Consider the following 14,745-nt stretch of genomic DNA (forward strand, 5'->3'; position numbering starts at 1 on the left):
CTGTACCTAAACTAGCCAGTCTTATAGAGATTAACACAATTAGTGGGGTGGTTAAATTGTGTATTGTTGTGTGTTTTGTAGTAGATGGTACTGAATCTGATTCCGCCAGCATGTGTTCCCAACCTCTAGCTCTGCACAAGGTGAAGGTAAGTTTGCAAAACTATTTGCAAGTTGACAGCTAAGATAACTCAATTTACGCTAAGCACTATATAAACATGAATTGGGTAGTGTTTGTATGGTTTGTGTTATGGGGTTACATGTAGCATGAGGACCACAGAGAACTTTCCAGAATGAATGGCACAACCACCTCATTCTTCTCTCTGCAGATTCTCAAAACACAACACATGTACAAAAATGATTATCTGTTTATCTGTTAAGGTCAATGTGCTGGGGGAGGTTTGGAGAAAGGTCTTTGAGATTAGGAAGGGGGTTTGGTTTTTTGGTTGTGCTTAAAATTTTATTTTATTTTTATTTATTTATTTCCCCTTTATTTAACCAGGTAGGCCAGTTGAGAACAAGTTCTCATTTACAACCCTAACCCTTTATTTAACCTGGTCGGCCAGTTGAGAACAAGTTCTCATTTACAACCCTAACCCTTTATTTAACCTGGTAGGCCAGTTGAGAACAAGTTCTCATTTACAACTGCGACCTGGCCAAGATAAAGCAAAGCAGTGTGAGAAAAACAACAGAGTTACACATGGAGTAAACAAACATATAGTCAATAACACAAAAGAAAAGGTACACAGTACACAGCAATAGCACACAGTGTGCAAATGAGGTAGGATAAGGAAGGTAAGGCAATAAATAGGCCATATATCAAATCAAATCAAATTTATTTATATAGCCCTTCGTACATCAGCTGATATCTCAAAGTGCTGTACAGAAACCCAGCCTAAAACCCCAAACAGCAAGCAATGCAGGTGTAGAAGCACGGTGGCTAGGAAAAACTCCCTAGAAAGGCCAAAACCTAGGAAGAAACCTAGAGAGGAACCAGGCTATGAGGGGTGGCCATAGTGGTGAAATAATTACAATATAGCAATTAAACACTGGAGTGATAGATGTGAAGAAGATGAGTGTGCAAGTAGAGATACTGGGGTGCAAAGGAGCAAACAAATAAATAACAGTATGGAGATGAGGTAGTTGGATGGGCTATTTACAGATGTGCTATGTACAGGTGCAGTGATCTGTGAGCTGCTCTGACAGCTGGTGCTTAAAGTTAGTGAGGAAGATATGAGTCTCCAGCTTCAGTGATTTTTGTAGATGGTTCCAGTCATTGGCAGCAGAGAACTGGAAGGAAAGGCGGCCAAAGGAGGAATTGGCTTTGGGGATGACCAGTGAAATATACCTGCTGGAGAGCGTGCTACGGGTGGGTGCTGCTATGGTGACCAGTGAGCTGAGATAAGGCAGGGCTTTACCTAGCAGAGACTTGTAGATGACCTGGAGCCAGTGGGTTTGGAGACGAATATGTAGTGAGGGCCAGCCAACGAGAGCATACAGGTCGCAGTGGTGGGTAGTATATGGGGCTTTGGTGACAAAACGGATGGCACTGTGATAGACTGCATCCAATTTGCTGAGTAGAGTGTTGGAGGCTATTTTGTAAATGACAGCGCCAAAGTCGAGGATCGGTAGGATGGTCAGTTTTACGAGGGTATGTTTGGCAGCATGAGTGAACAATGCTTTGTTTGCGAAATAGGAAGCCGATTCAAGATTTAATTTTGGATTGGCGATGCTTAATGTGAGTCTGGAAAGAGAGTTTACAGTCTAACCAGACACCTAGGTATTTGTAGTTGTCCACATATTCTAAGTCAGAACCGTCCAGAGTAGTGATGCTGGCCGGGCGGGCAGGTGCAGGCAGCGATCGGTTGAAGAGCATGAATTTAGTTTTACTTGCGTTTAAGAGCGGTTGGAGGCCACGGAAGGAGAGTTGTATGGCATTGAAGCTCGTCTGGAGGTTAGATAGCACAGTGTCCAAAGAAGGGCCAGAAGGATACAAAATGGTGTCGTATGCGTAGAGGTGGATCAGAAAATCACCAGCAGCAAGAGCGACATCATTGATGTTTACAGAGAAAAGAGTCTGCCCGAGAATTTAACCCTGTGGCACCCCCATAGAGACTGCCAGAGGTCCGGACAACAGGCCCTCCGATTTGACACACTGAACTCTGTCTGGGAGGTAGTTGGTGAACCAGGCGAGGCAGTCATTTGAGAAACCAAGGCTGTTGAGTCTGCTGATAAGAATGTGGTGATTTGACAGAGTCGAAAGCCTTGGCCAGGTCGATGAAGACGGCTGCACTGTAGTCTCTTATCAAACAAATATATTGTTGTGTATGAGAAAGATTGAAAGGTGCCATTTCTCCTCAATCTCCCATACGTCACTTTATTTTGAGCCAACTTCACCATGTCACCCGGCTCACACCTGGGAGACAGCCTGGTTTCAAAACGAATGCAATCACTTTTCAACTGGTGAAATCTCCAACCACCAGTGCGCCCAGGCCACTTAACCAAATCCCCTCATTGTGACTTAATAAAATCGGGGCACAGCTGACCAAACAAACAGAGGCTTCTGGATAGACTAGACATAAGAACAGACAGTCTTCTGGATAGACTAGATATGAGAACAGAGTCTTCCGGATAGACTAGATATGAGAACAGACAGTCTTCTGGATAGACTAGACATGAGAACAGAGTCTTCTGGATAGACTAGATATGAGAACAGAGTCTTCTGGATAGACTAGACATGAGAACAGAGTCTTCTGGATAGACTAGACATGAGAACAGAGTCTTCTGGATAGACTAGATATGAGAACAGAGTCTTCTGGATAGACTAGACATGAGAACAGACAGTCTTCTGGATAGACTAGATATGAGAACAGACAGTCTTCTGGATAGACTAGATATGAGAACAGAGTCTTCTGGATAGACTAGATATGAGAACAGACAGTCTTCTGGATAGACTAGACATGAGAACAGAGTCTTCTGGATAGACTAGATATGAGAACAGAGTCTTCTGGATAGACTAGACATGAGAACAGAGTCTTCTGGATAGACTAGACATGAGAACAGAGTCTTCTGGATAGACTAGACATGAGAACAGAGTCTTCTGGATAGACTAGACATGAGAACAGACAGTCTTCTGGATAGACTAGACATGAGAACAGACAGTCTTCTGGATATACTAGACATGAGAACAGAGTCTTCTGGATAGACTAGATATGAGAACAGAGTCTTCTGGATAGACTAGATATGAGAACAGAGTCTTCTGGATAGACTAGACATGAGAACAGACAGTCTTCTGGATAGACTAGACATGAGAACAGACAGTCTTCTGGATAGACTAGACATGAGAACAGACAGTCTTCTGGATAGACTAGATATGAGAACAGAGTCTTCTGGATAGACTAGATATGAGAACAGTCTTCTGGATAGACTAGATATGAGAACAGAGTCTTCTGGATAGACTAGACATGAGAACAGACAGTCTTCTGGATAGACTAGACATGAGAACAGACAGTCTTCTGGATAGACTAGATTTGAGAACAGAGTCTTCTGGATAGACTAGATTTGAGAACAGTCTTCTGGATAGACTAGATATGAGAACAGAGTCTTCTGGATAGACTAGATATGAGAACAGAGTCTTCTGGATAGACTAGATATGAGAACAGAGTCTTCTGGATAGACTAGACATGAGAACAGACAGTCTTCTGGATAGACTAGACATGAGAACAGACAGTCTTCTGGATAGACTAGATATGAGAACAGAGTCTTCTGGATAGACTAGATATGAGAACAGAGTCTTCTGGATAGACTAGACATGAGAACAGACAGTCTTCTGGATAGACTAGACATGAGAACAGACAGTCTTCTGGATAGACTAGACATGAGAACAGACAGTCTTCTGGATAGACTAGACATGAGAACAGACAGTCTTCTGGATAGACTAGATATGAGAACAGAGTCTTCTGGATAGACTAGATATGAGAACAGACAGTCTTCTGGATAGACTAGACATGAGAACAGACAGTCTTCTGGATAGACTAGACATGAGAACATACAGTCTTCTGGATAGACTAGATATGAGAACAGAGTCTTCTGGATAGACTAGATATGAGAACAGAGTCTTCTGGATAGACTAGATATGAGAACAGAGTCTTCTGGATAGACTAGATATGAGAACAGAGTCTTCTGGATAGACTAGATATGAGAACAGACATTCTTCTGGATAGACTAGACATGAGAACAGAGTCTTCTGGATAGACTAGACATGAGAACAGACAGTCTTCTGGATAGACTAGACATGAGAACAGAGTCTTCTGGATAGACTAGACATGAGAACAGACAGTCTTCTGGATAGACTAGACATGAGAACAGACAGTCTTCTGGATAGACTAGATATGAGAACAGAGTCTTCTGGATAGAGTAGATATGAGAACAGTCTTCTGGATAGACTAGATATGAGAACAGAGTCTTCTGGATAGACTAGATATGAGAACAGAGTCTTCTGGATAGACTAGATATGAGAACAGAGTCTTCTGGATAGACTAGACATGAGAACAGACAGTCTTCTGGATAGACTAGACATGAGAACAGACAGTCTTCTGGATAGACTAGACATGAGAACAGACAGTCTTCTGGATAGACTAGATATGAGAACAGAGTCTTCTGGATAGACTAGATATGAGAACAGTCTTCTGGATAGACTAGATATGAGAACAGAGTCTTCTGGATAGACTAGATATGAGAACAGAGTCTTCTGGATAGACTAGACATGAGAACAGACAGTCTTCTGGATAGACTAGACATGAGAACAGAGTCTTCTGGATAGACTAGATATGAGAACAGAGTCTTCTGGATAGACTAGATATGAGAACAGAGTCTTCTGGATAGACTAGACATGAGAACAGACAGTCTTCTGGATAGACTAGACATGAGAACAGACAGTCTTCTGGATAGACTAGACATGAGAACAGACAGTCTTCTGGATAGACTAAATATGAGAACAGAGTCTTCTGGATAGACTAGATATGAGAACAGTCTTCTTGATAGACTAGATATGAGAACAGAGTCTTCTGGATAGACTAGACATGAGAACAGAGTCTTCTGGATAGACTAGACATGAGAACAGACAGTCTTCTGGATAGACTAGACATGAGAACAGAGTCTTCTGGATAGACTAGATATGAGAACAGAGTCTTCTGGATAGACTAGATATGAGAACAGAGTCTTCTGGATAGACTAGATATGAGAACAGAGTCTTCTGGATAGACTAGATATGAGAACAGACAGTCTTCTGGATAGACTAGATATGAGAACAGACAGTCTTCTGGATAGACTAGATATGAGAACAGACAGTCTTCTGGATAGACTAGACATGAGAACACAGTCTTCTGGATAGACTAGACATGAGAACAGAGTCTTCTGGATAGACTAGACATGAGAACAGAGTCTTCTGGATAGACTAGATATGAGAACAGACAGTCTTCTGGATAGACTAGATATGAGAACAGACAGTCTTCTGGATAGACTAGACATGAGAACAGAGTCTTCTGGATAGACTAGACATGAGAACAGAGTCTTCTGGATAGACTAGATATGAGAACAGACAGACAGAGTCTTCTGGATAGACTAGACATAAGAACAGACAGTCTTCTGGATAGACTAGATATGAGAACAGAGTCTTCTGGATAGACTAGATATGAGAACAGACAGTCTTCTGGATAGACTAGACATGAGAACAGAGTCTTCTGGATAGACTAGATATGAGAACAGACAATCTTCTGGATAGACTAGACATGAGAACAGAGTCTTCTGGATAAACTAGATATGAGAACAGACAGACAGAGTCTTCTGGATAGACTAGACATAAGAACAGACAGTCTTCTGGATAGACTAGACATGAGAACAGAGTCTTCTGGATAGACTAGACATGAGAACAGACAGTCTTCTGGATAGACTAGACATGAGAACAGAGTCTTCTGGATAGACTAGATATGAGAACAGAGTCTTCTGGATAGACTATATATGAGAACAGACAGTATTCTGGATAGACTAGACATGAGAACAGAGTCTTCTGGATAGACTAGACATGAGAACAGAGTCTTCTGGATAGACTAGACATGAGAACAGAGACTTCTGGATAGACTAGATATGAGAACAGACAATCTTCTGGATAGACTAGACATGAGAACAGAGTCTTCTGGATAGACTAGATATGAGAACAGAGTCTTCTGGATAGACTAGATATGAGAACAGACAGAGTCTTCTGGATAGACTAGACATGAGAACAGACAGTCTTCTGGATAGACTAGACATGAGAACAGACAGTCTTCTGGATAGACTAGACATGAGAACAGACAGTCTTCTGGATAGACTAGACATGAGAACAGAGTCTTCTGGATAGACTAGATATGAGAACAGTCTTCTGGATAGACTAGACATGAGAACAGAGTCTTCTGGATAGACTAGACATGAGAACAGAGTCTTCTGGATAGACTAGACATGAGAACAGAGACTTCTGGATAGACTAGATATGAGAACAGACAGACAGAGGCTTACTGCAAATTAGATCAGGTTTTTGGTTACTGTGTGTTAACATTTAAATGTTGCATCTAAATAAACCAAATCACAACTTTAAATGAATGTACAGTACTTCTCAGAGAAACAAACTAAACATTAAATGTAGTAAATATACTAAACAACATGTATTCAGTGTCTTAACAGATCAAAAAAAATCGAATCCAACTTGAATCATTAGTATGGTAATGAAGAAAGAGCAGACTGGATATTTCCCAAATTCATGTTTATTGAATCTTTTTATATACAGTGTATACACAGTACCAGTAAAACGTTTGGACACACCTACTCAAGGATTTTTCTATATTATTACTATTTTCTACATTGTAGAATAATAGTGAAGACATCCCAACTATGATACGGCACAAGAGTCTGGAAAAGCATTCCAGGTGAAGCTGGTTGAGAGAATGCCAAGAGTGTGCAAAGCTGTCATCAAGGCAAAGGGTGGCTACTTTGAAGAATCTCAAATATAAAATATATTTTGATTTGTTCAACGCTTTTTTGATTAATACATGATTCCATATGTGTTATTTCATAGTTTTGATGTCTTCACTATTATTCTACAATGTAGAAAATAGTAAAAAATAAAGAAAAACCCTTGAATGAGTAGATGTGTTCAAAACTTTTGACCGGTACTGTACATATACACATTAAAATACTAAAACATCACTAATCACCCAGAAAAACCGCTACATTCCTCCACAAATTAGTCCCCAATCAATACTTTAACCTGATAAAGGGCCCGGTGTACCCCCCCCCCTTCCCTCCCCCAAACATCAGAAATAGATATTGACATATCATTAGTAAGCTAAAAGCTTAGTATTTTTGGAAATCCCCCACCCCCCCACAAAAGCCATAAATCATGCACTATGGACATATTCATAGAATATGCAAAGTAGGTCACATGACCAAAAGTGCAAACATTTAGTATGCATGGAAATGGTCCACCCTGATGGTCACTGTAAAGCAATGCATTTCCTTGTCCATCCGCATTACCTTGTATGCATCCTTCACATGTTCTGCTTAGCTAGATCATCATTTACAAAAGGAAACGTGAGGTTGGAAGTCTCTTCACCTGTCTGTGTCTTATTACATTTTTTAATTTTTTTATCCATAACTTGAAAGACCTGAGCCTTTTTCCAGATGTCTTCAATACCATTGTGGAAAATCACCCTCCCTTAAAAGAATGAAGGGTTCAAGTAGATGCAATGCCTGGTACACTCCGGAATGATCGCAAGTCATTCATGAAAGACATGATGCTTGGGTCAAGGCCAGGAACACAGGCTTAGACCCGGACTGGCAAGCTTTTAAGCAACTGAGGAATCATTGTGTAAAACAAATCAGAAAGGCTAAATCTGATTATTATGTAACCACTCTTTCAGATTGTAACGGGAACCCGGCTAAATACTGGCAAAGGCCTGAAGGGTTCTACTTCTTCCTCTCTGCCACAACAAATTAATTCAGACACTGGCCTCATTACAGAAAAAAATGCCATCGTTGTTGCATTTAATCACCATTTTATTTTTGCTATCTCTTTGAATGAACACTAAGCCTATTCACAATGATATCGGGCTGGATGCTGATAGGCATAACTTGCTGAATGATCAGAGAAATTATAGTCAATACGTTTCTTTTAGGTTGTTTAGAGAAAAAAAAACCTGGATGCTTTGCTAGCAATAGACAACAATAAATCCACAGTGGTCGACCAATCCTGGTCTGCTTAGGTGTGCAGCGCCCATCATCGTTGGCTCAATAACCCACATTTATATACTAAACATTGTTATCAGGAAATATTCCAAAAGTAAGGGAATCAGCTCCTGTGCTCCATAAGGACGGGGATGTGCCGCCGCTCCGTAAGGACGGGGATGTGCCGCCTCTTGATAGAATTTCGGCAACCTAGTCCTCAGATTTGCTTTGTTAAAATCCCCATCTACAATAAATGCAGCCTCAGGATATGTGGTTTTCAGTGAAGTTCTTTATGGGCCGTCAAGGTTTCAAGTTGGGATGTAAATGGCCGTGGAGATGACGGAGGAGAATTCTCTTGGGAGATAATATGGTCGCCATTTAATTGTGAGGTATTCTAGGTCGGGTGAACAAAATGACTTCAGTTCCTAGAACTACACCATGAGTTGTTAATCATGAACCCCCCCTTTCTGCTTCCCACAGATATATTTATTCCTGTCTGCGCAATGTACTGAGAATCCTGCTGGCTTTACTGACTCCGACAGAGTATCCCGAGAGAGCCATGTTTCCGTGAAACAGAGTATGTTACAGGCCCCGATGTCTCTCTGGAAAGAGATCTTTGCTCTAAGCTAATCAACTTTGTTATCCAAAGACTGAACATTAGCTAGTAATATACTCAGAAGCGGCAAGCCGCCTCGAGTGCCTCTCCTCTGCCGGCGATGTTTTGGGTCGGCCTCTGAAATAAGTTCAATTGCTCCGGGGAAGTCGTATTCCTGGTCGTAATGCTGGTAGTTTTGGTGAGTTACCGCCGCTCTAATATCCAATAGTTCTTCCCGGCTGTATGTAATGACACAAAACATTTCCTGAGCTACTAATGTAAAAAATAATATATAAAAAAACTAAATACTGTAAAGTTTTCTAAGAGCTGCCATCTTCTCACACTACCAGTCAATTGCTTTAGAACACCTACTCATTCAAGGGTTTTTCTTAATTTTTTACTATTTTCTACATTGTAGAATAATAGTGAAGACATAAAAAACTATGAAATAACAAATATGGAATCATGTAGTAACCAAAAAAGTGTTAAACAAATAAAAATATATTTGAGATTCTTCAAATAGCCACCCTTTGCCTTGATGACAGCTTTGCACAATCTTGGCATTCTCTCAACCAGCTTCACCTGGAATGGTTTTCTAACAGTCGTGAAGGAGTTCCCACATATGCTTAGCACTTGTTGGCTGCTTATCTTCACTCTGCGGGCCGACTCACCCCTAACCATCTCAATTTGGTTTGTGTTGAGGCACAGATCTGGGGAAGGGTCCTAAAACATTTCTGCAGCATTGAAGGTGTCCAAGAACACAGTGGCCTGCATCATTTTTAAATGGAAGAATTTTGGAACCCCCAAGACTTCCTAGAGCCGAGCAATTGGGGGAGAAGGGCCTTGATCAGGGAGGTGACCAAGAACCCAATGGTCACTGACAGAGCTCCAGAGTTCCTATGTGAAGATGGGACAACCTTCCAGAAGGACAACAGTCTCTGTAACACTCCACAATCAGGTGTTTATGGTAGAGTGGCCAGACGGAAGCCACTCCTCAGTAAAAGGCACATGACAGCCCGCTTGGAGTTTGCCTAAAGGCACCTAAAGGACTCTCAGACCATGAGCAACAAGATTCTCTGGTCTGATGAAACTAAAATTCAACTATTTGGTCTGAATGCCAAGCATCACGTCTGGAGGAAACCTGGCACCATCCCTATGGTGAAGCATGGTGGTGGCAGCATCATGCTGTGGGGATGTTTTTCAGCGGCAGAGACTGGGAGACTAGTCAGGATCAAGGCAAAGATGAACGGAGCAAAGTACAGAGAGATCCTTGATGAAAACCTGCTCCAGAGCCCTTAGGACCTCAGACTGGGGCGAATGTTCACCTTCCAACAGGACAACGACCCTAAGCACACAGGCAAGACAACGCAGGAGTGGCTTCAGAACAAGTCTCAATGTCCTTGAGTGGCCCAGCCAGAGCCCGGATTTGAACCCGATCGAACATCTCTGGAGAGATCTGAAAATAGCTGTGCAGCAACGCTCCCCATCCAAGCTGACAGAGCTTGAGAGGATCTGCAGAGAAGAAACTCCCCAAATACAGATGTGCCAAGCTTTTAGCGTCACACTATAAGATTCAATGCTGTAATCGCTGCCAAAGGTGCTTCAACAAAGTACTGAGTGAAGGGTATGAATACTTATGTAAATTGTTTTTTTTTTTTTTTTTTTTTATTAAATCAATTTGCTAACATTTCTAAAAACCTGTTTTTGCTTCGTCATTACGGGATATTGTGTGTAAATTGAGGGGGAATAACAATTTAATACATTTTAGAATAAGGCTGTAACGTGACAAAATGTGGAAAAAGTCAGTGGGTCTGAATACTTTCCGAAGGCACCACTCTGTGTTGGGACCTCCCATCTGATAGTCACTCCTGGGTAGTACACCACTCTGTTTTAGTCTACTGGTTGGGACCTCATCTGATAGTTAGTCACTCCTGGGTAGTACACCACTCTGTTTTAGTCTACTGGTTGGGACCTCCCATCTGATAGTCACTCCTGGGTAGTACACCACTCTGTGTTGGTGTACTGGTTGGGACCTCATCTGATAGTCACTCCTGGGTAGTAAACCACTCTGTTTTAGTCTACTGGTTGGGACCTCCCATCTGATAGTCACTCCTGGGTAGTACACCACTCTGTGTTAGTGTACTGGTTGGGACCTCCCATCTGATAGTCACTCCTGGGTAGTACACCACTCTGTGTTAGTGTACTGGTTGGGACCTCCCATCTGATAGTCACTCCTGGGTAGTACACCACTCTGTGTTAGTGTACTGGTTGGGACCTCCCATCTGAGTCACTCCTGGGTAGTACACCACTCTGTGTTAGTGTACTGGTTGGGATGCCAGTGAGATGTTCAACCTGGACACGTACTCCTGGACCTGATCTCTCTGGTACCTCCCATCTGATCCAGTTAGAGACTCCTGGACCTGATCTCCCATCTGATCCAGTTAGAGACTCCTGGACCTGATCTCCCATCTGAAACAGTAAGAGACTCCTGGACCTGATCTCTCTGGTACCTCCCATCTGATCCAGTTAGAGACTCCTGGACCTGATCTCTCTGGTACCTCCCATCTGATCCAGTTAGAGACTCCTGGACCTGATCTCCCATCTGATCCAGTTAGAGACTCCTGGACCTGATCTCTCATCTGATCCAGTTAGAGACTCCTGGACCTGATCTCTCTGGTACCTCCCATCTGATCCAGTTAGAGACTCCTGGACCTGATCTCTCTGGTACCTCCCATCTGATCCAGTTAGACTCCTGGACCTGATCTCCCATCTGATCCCGTTAGACTCCTGGACCTGATCTCCCATCTGATCCCGTTAGACTCCTGGACCTGATCTCTCTGGTACCTCCCATCTGATTCAGTTAGAGACTCCTGGACCTGATCTCTCATCTGATCCAGTTAGAGACTCCTGGACCTGATCTCTCTGGTACCTCCCATCTGATCCAGTTAGAGACTCCTGGACCTGATCTCTCTGGTACCTCCCATCTGATCCAGTTAGAGACTCCTGGACCTGATCTCCCATCTGATCCCGTTAGACTCCTGGACCTGATCTCCCATCTGATCCAGTTAGAGACTCCTGGACCTGATCTCTCTGGTACCTCCCATCTGATCCAGTTAGAGACTCCTGGACCTGATCTCTCATCTGATCCAGTTAGAGACTCCTGGACCTGATCTCTCTGGTACCTCCCATCTGATTCAGTTAGAGACTCCTGGACCTGATCTCCCATCTGATCCAGTTAGAGACTCCTGGACCTGATCTCTCTGGTATCTCCCATCTGAAACAGTAAGAGACTGCAACGCTGCTGTGTTTTTCCATTCTCAGCAGTTTCCCGTGTGTATTAACAACAGTCCACCACCCAAAGGACACCCAGCCTCCCGGACACAACTGTGGGAAGCATTGGAGTCAAGGGCCAGTATCCCTGCTGGCCGCTTTCAACACCTTGTAGAGTCCGTGTCCCAACGAATTGAGGCTGTTCTGAGGGCAAAAGGGGGTGCAACTCAATACCAGGAAGGTGTTCCTAATGTTTTGTACTCTGTGTATGTCGGATCTTGTCTATCCAATGAGTTTAAGCGTTTTTGATAATATACCTTGAAGGCTAACGAAATTACTATCGCTAATTCACTACTGCTAAATGCAGATTTAAAAAAATAAATCTGGATATTAATGTATCTGCTGAAATGAATTTCCCCATGTCATTTACCATACCAGATGTTGGATTACATAATGTGCTCTTACATTCTAATATGAATAATTGATTTTTCTCTCGCAGAATAAGTAGCTCTGGATATGTTTATTTTGTTGCAACGTCAGAGTTCATGTTAATTCAGGGTCGGTTAGGTAGAGGTGTCAGAGTTCATGTTAATTCAGGGTCGGTTAGGTAGAGGTGTCAGAGTTCATGTTAATTCAGGGTCGGTTAGGTAGAGGTGTCAGAGTTCATGTTAATTCAGGGTCGGTTAGGTAGAGGTGTCAGAGTTCATGTTAATTCAGGGTCGGTTAGGTAGAGGTGTCAGAGTTCATGTTAATTCAGGGTCGGTTAGGTAGAGGTGTCAGAGTTCATGTTAATTCAGGGTCGGTTAGGTAGAGGTGTCAGAGTTCATGTTAATTCAGGGTCGGTTAGGTAGAGGTGTCAGAGTTCATGTTAATTCAGGGTCGGTTAGGTAGAGGTGTCAGAGTTCATGTTAATTCAGGGTCGGTTAGGTAGAGGTGTCAGAGTTCATGTTAATTCAGGGTCGGTTAGGTAGAGGTGTCAGAGTTCATGTTAATTCAGGGTCGGTTAGGTAGAGGTGTCAGAGTTCATGTTAATTCAGGGTCGGTTAGGTAGAGGTGTCAGAGTTCATGTTAATTCAGGGTCGGTTAGGTAGAGGTGTCAGAGTTCATGTTAATTCAGGGTCGGTTAGGTAGAGGTGTCAGAGTTCATGTTAATTCAGGGTCGGTTAGGTAGAGGTGTCAGAGTTCATGTTAATTCAGGGTCGGTTAGGTAGAGGTGTCAGAGTTCATGTTAATTCAGGGTCGGTTAGGTAGAGGTGTCAGAGTTCATGTTAATTCAGGGTCGGTTAGGTAGAGGTGTCAGAGTTCATGTTAATTCAGGGTCGGTTAGGTAGAGGTGTCAGAGTTCATGTTAATTCAGGGTCGGTTAGGTAGAGGTGTCAGAGTTCATGTTAATTCAGGGTCGGTTAGGTAGAGGTGTCAGAGTTCATGTTAATTCAGGGTCGGTTAGGTAGAGGTGTCAGAGTTCATGTTAATTCAGGGTCGGTTAGGTAGAGGTGTCAGAGTTCATGTTAATTCAGGGTCGGTTAGGTAGAGGTGTCAGAGTTCATGTTAATTCAGGGTCGGTTAGGTAGAGGTGTCAGAGTTCATGTTAATTCAGGGTCGGTTAGGTAGAGGTGTCAGAGTTCATGTTAATTCAGGGTCGGTTAGGTAGAGGTGTCAGAGTTCATGTTAATTCAGGGTCGGTTAGGTAGAGGTGTCAGAGTTCATGTTAATTCAGGGTCGGTTAGGTAGAGGTGTCAGAGTTCATGTTAATTCAGGGTCGGTTAGGTAGAGGTGTCAGAGTTCATGTTAATTCAGGGTCGGTTAGGTAGAGGTGTCAGAGTTCATGTTAATTCAGGGTCGGTTAGGTAGAGGTGTCAGAGTTCATGTTAATTCAGGGTCGGTTAGGTAGAGGTGTCAGAGTTCATGTTAATTCAGGGTCGGTTAGGTAGAGGTGTCAGAGTTCATGTTAATTCAGGGTCGGTTAGGTAGAGGTGTCAGAGCCCCAGGTCAGTAACAACAGGGTCGGTTAGGTAGAGGTGACAGAGCCCCAGGTCGGTAACAACAGGGTCGGTTAGGTAGAGGTGACAGAGCCCCAGGTCAGTAACAACAGGGTCGGTTAGGTAGAGGTGTCAGAGCCCCAGGTCAGTTAGGTAGAGGTGTCAGAGCCCCAGGTCAGTTAGGTAGAGGTGAGGTAGAGGTGACAGAGCCCCAGGTCAGTTAGGTAGAGGTGAGGTAGAGGTGTCAGAGCCCCAGGTCGGTAACAACAGGGTCGGTTAGGTAGAGGTGTCAGAGTTCATGTTAATCCCATGTGGATTTGAGTAATCATTTGAAATATTTTCTCCGCAGGTTCAGAGTAAATGACATCAGGAGTCACACAGACAGAGCCCCAGGTCGGTAACAACAGGGTCGGTTAGGTAGAGGTGAGGTAGAGGTGACAGAGCCCCAGGTCGGTTAGGTAGAGGTGAGGTAGAGGTGACAGAGCCCCAGGTCGGTAACAACAGGGTTGATTAGGTAGAGGTGTCAGAGCCCCAGGTCGGTAACAACAGGGTCGGTTAGGTAGAGGTGAGGTAGAGGTGACAGAGCCCCAGGTCGGTTAGGTAGAGGTGAGGTAGAGGTGACAGAGCCCCAGGTCGGTTAGGTAGAGG

Source organism: Salvelinus alpinus, chromosome 13 (assembly GCF_045679555.1).
Source record: "Salvelinus alpinus chromosome 13, SLU_Salpinus.1, whole genome shotgun sequence".
NCBI lineage: Eukaryota > Metazoa > Chordata > Actinopteri > Salmoniformes > Salmonidae > Salvelinus > Salvelinus alpinus.